The sequence below is a fragment of the Taurulus bubalis genome (assembly GCF_910589615.1).
Source record: "Taurulus bubalis genome assembly, chromosome: 17".
Classification (NCBI taxonomy): domain Eukaryota; kingdom Metazoa; phylum Chordata; class Actinopteri; order Perciformes; family Cottidae; genus Taurulus; species Taurulus bubalis.
The window spans coordinates 10556699-10566728 of NC_136605.1; positions in this window are offsets into that span (position 1 = coordinate 10556699).

Consider the following 10030-nt stretch of genomic DNA (forward strand, 5'->3'; position numbering starts at 1 on the left):
GAACATTCTCTCTGCAAAAGTTGACTTTTATAAAGTGAAGCAGAATAAAGTTAGAGAGGGTTTAGTACAGAGGCGAGGTCTCCAAAATTTGCATTGGGGCACATTTGTGCGCATCTGTCACATTTGAATTTTCTCATGTACAAAACATGAACTGTAGCATAACAACTATAGCTCTCAGATTCAGTCAAGGAAGTGGAGTAAAAAGTACAATACAATGTAGTGTAGTAAGAGTACATAGTAGCCCAACATAGCACAAAAATACAAAAAGCCCAGTGACAGCTCCTCAACAATGAACGAAAAGAATTCAGCTGCAGAGTAAATAATGAACTGAAAGACGACAAAGATACTGCAGCAGAATGTGTACAGACACACTACACTCAGTACCTCAACATGCACGTATTACTATCCACCCGACCAGCTTTTATGTAAGTATTTACAGCCAAGGTAGTTTCCCCATTGTACCTATTCTCAAAGAGTGTTCTCTATAATGTGCTGACACGCTGCTCATTTCAATGATATATATCTCTATTCAGCAAATATTTTCCTGCTCATTACGTGCAGAATTACGTCAGCCTGTATCTGCTGCCTGTACCGCCTCAGACCTCATCTGTAAGACAGGATTACAATTCCAAACCAAATCAGCACATTGGTCCGAAAATAACAGCCCGGTTCGTCAGGATTTCTTTGGGACATTGTACGTTTCTCAAACCACGGATGTGTTGAAGGTCACGGTTGTTGCATTTGTTCACAGCAAGAAATGTAATACAACAAGCACCGAGTAGAGAAAGAGATGAGAGTATCGAGTGACATTGACTGAAAGTTATAATAATGAGTATAACAGGTGAGTGGCAGGATCAAACAAACACAAGACCTTCACACAGTAAACAGTAAACAAAAGTAAACGTTAATTCTATGATTTTTATTTAATGTAAGAAGTGTAAAGTTTGTTAAGGGCTGTTTTTATGAATTCATCCTAGTCACATTATTATTAGTAACCAAATAGTCTTGTTGCCTGAACCTAATCAATCATTTGAAAATGTTCACCACATGGCATTTCGTGCTTTATTTCTGGACATTCAACTTCTCAGTGGATTGCAGAAATGCACAATGCCGACACTTCTATTCTGGCGACAGGATTGTAAAATCCTCTGAATGTCTCATGATGTAATGACGTGATCCGGCCAAAGATGACTTCATTCGCTGTTCTGGGCTGAGCTGTAAGCACGACCTCAGCAAGAGGTCGCTGTACACGTCTTGACGTTAGCAATGAAATACTGCCACTGGGAGCTGATGCCATTTGCCTTACAATGCTGTAATGTGGCGACCTTCACCTAAAAGATTTTACCATACTGCTATAACTTCTATTTTGGCTTTTAAATAATTGGATTATTGAAGTTGCATGGGCCAGGGGATTCTAATTCATCGCTGGATGCCTCCTGCATTATGATGATTAATGGCTGAATCTGCAGAGCCCTCGTATTGGCTTCAGGTTGTCTTTTCAGACACATACATATAAAACTGCTTCAGATATTTTCTACAGTGCGGTTTTAAATTCAGGGTGTGTTTCTGAAGATCTAAATCACGGTCAGAGCGACTCCTCCACGCACACACACACACACACACACACACACACACACACACACACACACACACACACACACACACACACATATATATATATACTATGGAGCTGCTGGGGGAAGGCAATTCCTTGCACTGAAGGATTTCTTTCTGCATCAAACAAGTCAGGCAATTGGTATTATGACCAGGGTCAATGCTCCAGATGAAACAGCAAGTCTCTCCCCTCCTGCTAACTTCACTTTTCACCCTCCTCCCGCCTCGCCACTGTCCTTGACTCCTCTTGACCCTTCCACCTTGGGGAAAATTGAGTTATTCAGTGGTACAGCTCACCCTTCAGCTATAACTTTAAAAGCTGACCTTACCGCCTCTCGCAAACATGTTTGCCATATCGCTGGCTTATTGATGGAGGCTCTTTAACATGGTTTCTTTGTCTCTGCCTCGGGCAGACAAAAATAAATCAACTTTACCCGTGTCTTCTTAATCCCCCTCCTACATCTCGACAATCCAGTAGAAGCATGCTGGTTACCTCGGGTCAGGGGCAAAGGGCCGCCACGGTCGCTGTACATACACGCAGTGACATATCACTGCTGGAAAATGCCATGCAATCTGATCTACGGCTCTCACGGATGTCTGATTGAGGTGGAAGGAGGTCCTTTCTCCTCTGACTCCATCCATCACGACTATCACACCACATGAAGGGCAGATTTGATGCACATAAATACAATCATGTCCACATAAACACAAATACAAAGCCCTACACATCTCTACATAAAGACATCTGAGCGTTAAGAAAGACAGTTGCAAACAGAGACACATGCAGGCGACTGATAAGTCAGCGGTGGTGTGTGGGTGGAGATTTAAGGAGGGAGGGAAGGGTGATTGTGGGAAGGAGGTGTGTGGGTGATGTGGGGGAGGGCGGCATAGGACGAGGGCGGGGAAGTGGATGTTTTATGAGGCCCTTAACATTTACTTCCCCAGCGTTTCAATCCGCCGTGTCCATTAAGGACGGCTGCTCCTCCTACGTGTTCCCCATCCATCAAAGAACAAGAGACACGAGGCCCCACACTGAAGGACAGCTCGATATGATGGAGGTAGAGAGAGTCGGCATCAGGCAGGGAAGGGAGGGAGGGAGGAAGAGGGAAAACACAAAATGGAGGAAGAGAATGAGGGGAAATAAAGCGTCACATAAGTGTAATACAGCTGAAAATACAGTCATGGCCGAGAACGGCGATGGAAAAACTCTCTGGTACGAACAAAATAATCGGAAATGAGTTCCCGCGCAAAGGAGCTGAAGCAGCATTCTGTGCTTTGTTCAAGGTGGGCTGCTGTCCCTTCGCAGACAAAGTCTGAAACGCTACAGAAATGTTGTGACTCGGCACAATAAACCAAACGCACACAGCCTGCCGAACAACACTTTCGCAACACGCAGTGAAGTCAAAACAAGCAATGAATAAAAAGGGACTCGAAGTAAAATAGATGAGGTCTCCACTCCCTGTGACAAAGTGTGTGAGGTGTGTGTGGGTCAGCGAGGTGTCCAGCTCTGCTCAGGATTTAGTAATACGTGTAGCCTCTGCAGGTCACTGCTATTAATTACAAACTTAGCCAGCTACGCTTTCATTAATCTAAATTTAGAGTCTAGACTTAGCTCCCGCTTGATGCTGCCGCTGCTGAGCGCTGTGCCAACCAACCAATCACGTAATAGATTTCCTGCCCTCTGGCCGACCGAAGACCAGGTCCAGTATCTGCAAACTAATCATAGCTTCAGTCTGACACTCTCAACCTGCTGGCAGCCAAGGTCAGTGGACTACTGACCACGGACTTGAAGCGGGAATTACTGCGAATCACAGTGGGAGACCGTAGTCTGCTGAACATTTCGACCACTTGAAACGCATTAAAATCAGGCTTGTTAATGAATACATGGAGCTAATGATCATTGCCGAGATGAACAGCTGGTTTGCGTTGCCGTTCGTCTGCCTTCGGCCTTTTATCTTAATTACCGACACACATATGTGCAGCGATGTTCCCACTCCGAGGCGGACCCGGCTCGCACTCACCAGAAGAACATACGTAGGTCAAGCAAGGAAACGTGGGGGAATTTGCTGTACAACAGATCAACAAGGAGAGATAGAAGAGTGAGAGGGTAAATGAGACAGAGATGAAGAGTGGGGAACAGAGCAAGGGGAAAAGTTGCTGAAGGAGACAGAAAGAGAAAGGAGAGAGAGGGAAGGAGGAGGCTGGGATGAAGAACGAATGTGGGGGGGTTATACCATCCTGTAACCTTGTGTTCCCCCGGCCATGCTGCCCCTGTGCTGCTGTACCCCCCTCCAGCAATTAATCATCTGATACTGGGCTTACTCAACCGACAACCAGCTCCCCCACATCCTAATTAAGCTGGGAGAGGAAGGGAGGGGAGGGGAGGGGAGGGAAGAGGAGAGGAGAGGAGAGGTGGGGAGAGGAGAGGAGGAGAGAAGAGAGGAGAGGAGAGGAGAGGAGAGGAGAGGAGAGGAAAGGAGAGGAGAGGAGAGGAGAGGAAAGGGAGGAGGGGAGAGGAGGGGAGAGGAGAGGAGGGGAGAAGAGAGGAGAGGAGGCAAAACTGCGACCAAAAAACAATAGATTAAAGGTAAAGGAGGGTCACTGACAATGCAGAAAAAGAGACGCACATCTTCAATACAGTAGAGTAAGCTGGAAGCCAGACGCAAATGAGAAAGAAAAAAAGGGAAGAAATCCAAGACTCAGTTCCTATGGATTGGTAGTGAACATAATGAAAAGCCTGTGCCAGCCTGCGCCGAGGACCATCTATCTACCAGACTGGAGAAGCAGGCCCCATGCTGGTGCCAAGGTTATTCTGCAAAGCTCAAAGACTGTGTGTGTGTGTGTGTGTGTGTGTGTGTGTGTGTGTGTGTGTGTGTGTGTGTGTGTGTGTGTGTGTGCCAGACTAAATAAAATAGAGAGAGAGTGTGTGTGTTGCAAATGCTGCAAGATGTGTGAGTATATGTTTTTGTTGTGTTTTGACTTGTTTGTAATTGCAAATAGTAAGTGTGTGTGTGTGTGTGTGTGTGTGTGTGTGTGTGTGTGTGTGTGTGTGTGTGTGTGTGTGTGTGTGTGACTTGTTTCCTGCAAAAGCCTTTTCCTTTTCATCTTTGCTGCAGGTTACTGGGAGATTTCAATGTCCTTGCTCTTCTTCTTCCTGGCTGAGAGGCACTTGTGTTGTCCCGACCACCTGCCAGCCAATTAGCAGAGCGGGCAGAAGCAGCTGTCCGGTAGCAGGTGGATGTCCATCCCAACATCCCTACCACTTGCTAATGCTAATGACTCTGATCTCAGGGACCACTGGAGTGGACCGCCATGGGATGCAGGTGAGCTGTGAATTGAAATCACTGAGGCAGAGTAGAGCTCTCTAGTGGGGAAGTTAATAAAGCAGCATGGACAGTCGCTTCAATGCTAACTACCTGTATCACTTTTTGTTAAGCGTTACCGTTCGTAAAGTTCTGTTTGTGGCTGGGGTTATTTCAAGGTGTCTGTTAGCTGCCACTATGTGCGGCTGTGTGCGGTTGGTAGTTCGAACCCCGGATTGTTCACATGTCAAGGTGTCCTTGAGCGAGAAGTTCTTCCCCAGGTGCTTCACCTCAGCAAACGGCTCCCAAAAGTGTTTAGGACGGGTTAAATGCGGAGGTCAAATTACATGTTTGTAATTGTATGTACCTGTATGTTTATGGAAATTGTAATAAAGTTTAAGTTCTATACAAGAAATCAGGGTTGGATTAACTCCTAAGGGGCCCCGTCTCAAAAAGGTGCGATAATGTAACTCATTTAGGAATATGCATGTTCCCTTGTGTGTCCAAAGTTTGGTAAGAAAGTAGAATAAGCACAGGTGATACTAATACTTCAATAGTCTCTGTGCAGTTTCACAGAAAAAAAAAACTTGAAGATTACCATTTAAAAGTTATGTTGGACCAGAGGCGGGCCGTCAGAGCCAGCTAAGCCTTCACTGCTGGCCTAAACAGAATCAACAAAGTTATAGCTATTTTATAATTTAATTGTTTTTCACAAATACACTACATGTATTATAATTATTTTTCCCTATCAGCTTATTTTCTCATTGCACAGCTCCATGTCTTCCTCTGTTGCACTGCCTGCAGTCTTCAGGCTGCAGGCAAGCTGGTTCGAAGGAGAAGCTTTCATTCAATCACATTTTTTCTCTCCGGTGTCTCTATGTCAGCAAAGCAGTTTAAGCAGGCTGATAGTGATTTGAAGGGGGAGGTCTGAAATGCATGGCCCACCACTGTGTTGGACTAATACGTATCTACACCTTTGACAAATCATTTTTTTAAACAACTAACAGTTGTCAGTGCTAGGAGGGTTAATTTCATGTGCAGCATGACTGGGCTGTTTCTTTGCAACGATCTCACACTGTGTAGAGCAAATATGAAGTTGTTATATCAGTCAGGACAGACTGGATATTTCTACACATAAATGTGGGTTTATTACTTGTGAAAAAATGTGCTGCAGACATTCAAATATTTCTATTTGATTTTACGACCATCTTTTTCCGCGTCTCCAAGTCACTGACACAGATTTTTTTAAATGCAGTCACATTGTCCCCGAGTCTCTCCATCTGCAGCTCAGCCTTGTACTCTCCATCGATCCCTCCTTACTCTCCATCACTCTGCCGGGTGAATAATTAGCTCAGTCCACAGGTGGAGGCAGTGATGAGGTGGCTTTTTGTGATCGGACCCGAAATAGGCATGCTTCTCTCTCCCTCGTAAAATGCCTCGACCCTTTTTCACTTTTATAGATGGAGGCGTAATATATGGCTTTATTTACGAGGACAGGCTCTGACAGATTTAATATTTTAATTTGGTTTTATGACCTGAACATAGGGATGCGCGGGACTCTTTATGAGCCACCAGCATGAACGAATGGAGCGGCGGGACCACCGGGCGGAGAGGGGAGGCCGGGAAGTGACAAATACAGCCATTCCTCATGTATCACTGCCTAAATACCAAGCATATCTCCGCCTGCTCTAACCTCTGCCCACGCATGTCTCTATCATCCGCCGACAGTCCTCCCCCCATTTCCACTCCACCCATAACTCCAATGAGAAGACATGGCCATGGAGCAGGCAGTGCAAGTCTAATAGAGGGGAAATTGATGGTTCAAACGATTCAGGGCTGGTACTGAGGGGAGATTCATGTCAGAGACAACTCCGGGCTATTGGCTTAGAGATTGATGAATCAGAAGATATAGCCCTAAACTTTCCAAGCTTTTCACAGCCTCAGCGATACCCTGCCAATACTTTCCAAGTTCAAGGTTCAGGCTATTAACAGCTGATATTAGAGCAAGGCGTCGGAGTGCTGATTGATGAATGCGATGATTCAAACTCTTCTGTGTAGATTGGTGGTCATTCTAAAAAGCAGAAGTCAAATAGTTTTTCACAGAGAAAAAAAAAAGATTCCCACACCCGTCTAGTAGCATGAAAAGTTTGATTACTTTTAATGGAAATCAATATGGTTTCAGCACTCGCACTGCGAGAGAATTTTTAATCAAGAGAAATTCATTATTTTACCGAAGCGCACACCGATATCATCTGTCTTGAAAAAAAAGAACCAATAATAATCAAGATAGCCTCCAACATGGACACCAATTTTTTGTTCTATTTTACTGCCAATTAAGCGTTTATCGTTTGACACAACATTAACTGTCCTCTATGGTTGATTTAGTAAAACTTCCAAAAAAGAAACTTTGAGGAAAAAAATCAAGGAGAACTTCAAAGCGCCATCTCTGGTGGGACTCAGAGCAGTTCCCATGGGAACTGGCAAATGAGCGTCTACCCGGCTTCACCCCTCTAGCACAGCACCAGGAGAACACAGTGATTATCGATCCGTCTGAGGGCCGAACAGCTCAACCAATCAATGCCTCCTTGAGTCCCCTGAAGGATTGTGGGATAGGCACAGTTGTTGGGTGTGGGGGGTGGTTGAAGTGGCGTTGCCAGAGTGATTTCTGTCCAACACAAATCACCACGGGCTTGAAATTGGTTTAAAAGGTCTGGTGCCCCCACTGCCGCCTCCTCCCAGACTGGCATCAAGGCGGAGCTCCACTTACAGGTATTAGTGTGATTATCCCCCGTGGGGATGGAGGTGAGAAGCCGGTCAGGGGCTGAGCAGACCGGGACAGAAGCAATCAAAACACTTCACAGCCCGGTGAGGTACAGTTCATACATTTCACCCACACTCGCTGCCTTTGTCCTGCATGAGCAACTCAAGCCATTACTGTTAAGTGTGCGAGCATTGTTAAGTGAGTTGTAACAAGGCGCAGAGCATACTGATTATTATACAGTAGAGAGTAACACCAGTCCCTGAAAATTCTCACTGAAACAATCACTTAATTAATCAATTAGATACTTGACGGAACATTAACTGACAACAATTTTGCTCATCGATTCGTTGTTTGAGAAATTTATGAAGCATAAATATTAAACACCTCTTGCTCCATATATGCTCAAATGTGAGGACTCTTATGTGAGGACTCTTATTCACACCGGACGCGACGCGAATTTGCGGCGCGACCAGTTTACATGTAAAGTCAATCCACAGACGCGCTGCGGCGCGAATTTGCGGCGAGATAGATGCGTTGGAGGCGGCGCGAACAGAACGTTTGACCTGGGGCGAACAAAGCGAAGGACGCGGCGCGAATTCGCGTGAGTTGAATTATCCCAACTCTGGCGGAGAAATCGCGTGACGCAAAGTTGCGGCAGCCAATCAGCGTTAAGAATCAGCGTTGAGAAGCTCCGCCCGTCACCACCGCCTCTCCCCGTTTCTGAATGAATCTGCTGCTGCTCCGCCTGAACCAGCGCTGACAGCGGCTTCATTGAGACGCTGTTGTGGGACTACGGATACAATTATGAACCCAGACACCATGGAGTTTGATGTTCTGACATATGTGGAGTTTACACAAAAAGTATAAAGCAGAACTAGTGGTTATTTCCATGGTGGATGGCATAATCGCTATCGTTTTACGGAGATACGCGAGACGCTGTTCCTGGAGGAGTTGGTGAAATTCACCGAGCTGTGTGCGGCTACGGATGATGTTATGAACCCAAATACGAGGGTTTCATGTTCCGACATGTTTGGGACTTCCACAACAAATATAAAGCAGAAGTAGTGGTTATTTATTCCATGGTCGATAGCGGAAATGAAAGCTTCGTCGCTTGTCTCTCACAGAGGCAAGCAACAGAGCTAAGCCACGCCCCTTTGGTCGCGCCGCAAATTCGCGTTTGGTGTGAACACCCTCTTTCTACTCGCGCGAGTAAACTTCCGTGGTGGGCCCGGCGCCGCAAATTCGCGTCGTGTCCGGTGTGAACACGGCATTATATTTTCAGTTTTTGTTCGTAACGGAGCAACATCATCCTTCATCTGGAGTCATGCTTTTGGCTACGACTCTCTTTTTATCTCTATTTTTGTTCTCTTTGGCCACTATTTCTATCAGTAATAATACAATCAAACTCATTTCACTTTGCGAAAAGTAAGTCCAACAAGGAGCAGTCAGACAAACCAGGTTCAATCCTGTGTCCTATAAATTACAATTATATGCTATTAATGCTCTTACACATTCTGCATGTAACTGCTGCCCGTATTATGTTCCCTGGTTACATTTGTTTCTGTAGGATGTGCTACATTTTGTAATTGTGCGAGTCATGAGGAGGGTGAGAAAGGATTGTGGTTTCTGTTATGTGTTAATAAACTAAACTTGTCTTCTACTGCACTTCACACAAGCTTTCATTGACCTTCACCAAGTGCTGTGGCTGCCAAAACATAACTACAGAAAAGTGTAATCAATCTTTAGTCGTGACGAGTGAATATTATATTGCAAGAAAAGATACTGTAGGAAAACAAATAAAAAATGAACATTTTGCAAATTACAAGGTATACTTTTCCTTATTTAATTGTGTGGATTTGAAACATGAGCAGGGGCAGAGTAAAAACTAATTGCAGATATCTGGACAAATATCACAAAAAAAGTTGTCAGTTGGAGAAAGAAACATGACTTTACGGTTATAGACCGTAGGATGTTTTAATGGGTATAAAAACCAAAGCGTGTTGTTAGTGTGTGTTCAGTCTGTGGAGAGTAGGCTCAGCGAGAAACTGATGTTTAGCTGTGGGCCTTCTTCTGCCCTCAACAAGTCACCCACTGATCAAACTGGAGGCCAAGGATGGACTCGCCCCCCAGAGCGGACTAAATAATTAACAGGCCTATAATTAAACCCATAAGCGAGCAAATGACCCCCAGGGCCTCGGAGAGCCACGGGGGGGCAGAGGGAGTTGGAGCGGAGGGGAGGTGCGTATGTGTGGTTGATATAAGATAGTAACAATCCAGGAAGAGAAAGTGGCCTGATGAGCACATACTGTAGCACAGCCTGGCCAGCTCATTTACTTTGACATTTGAGCAGAGC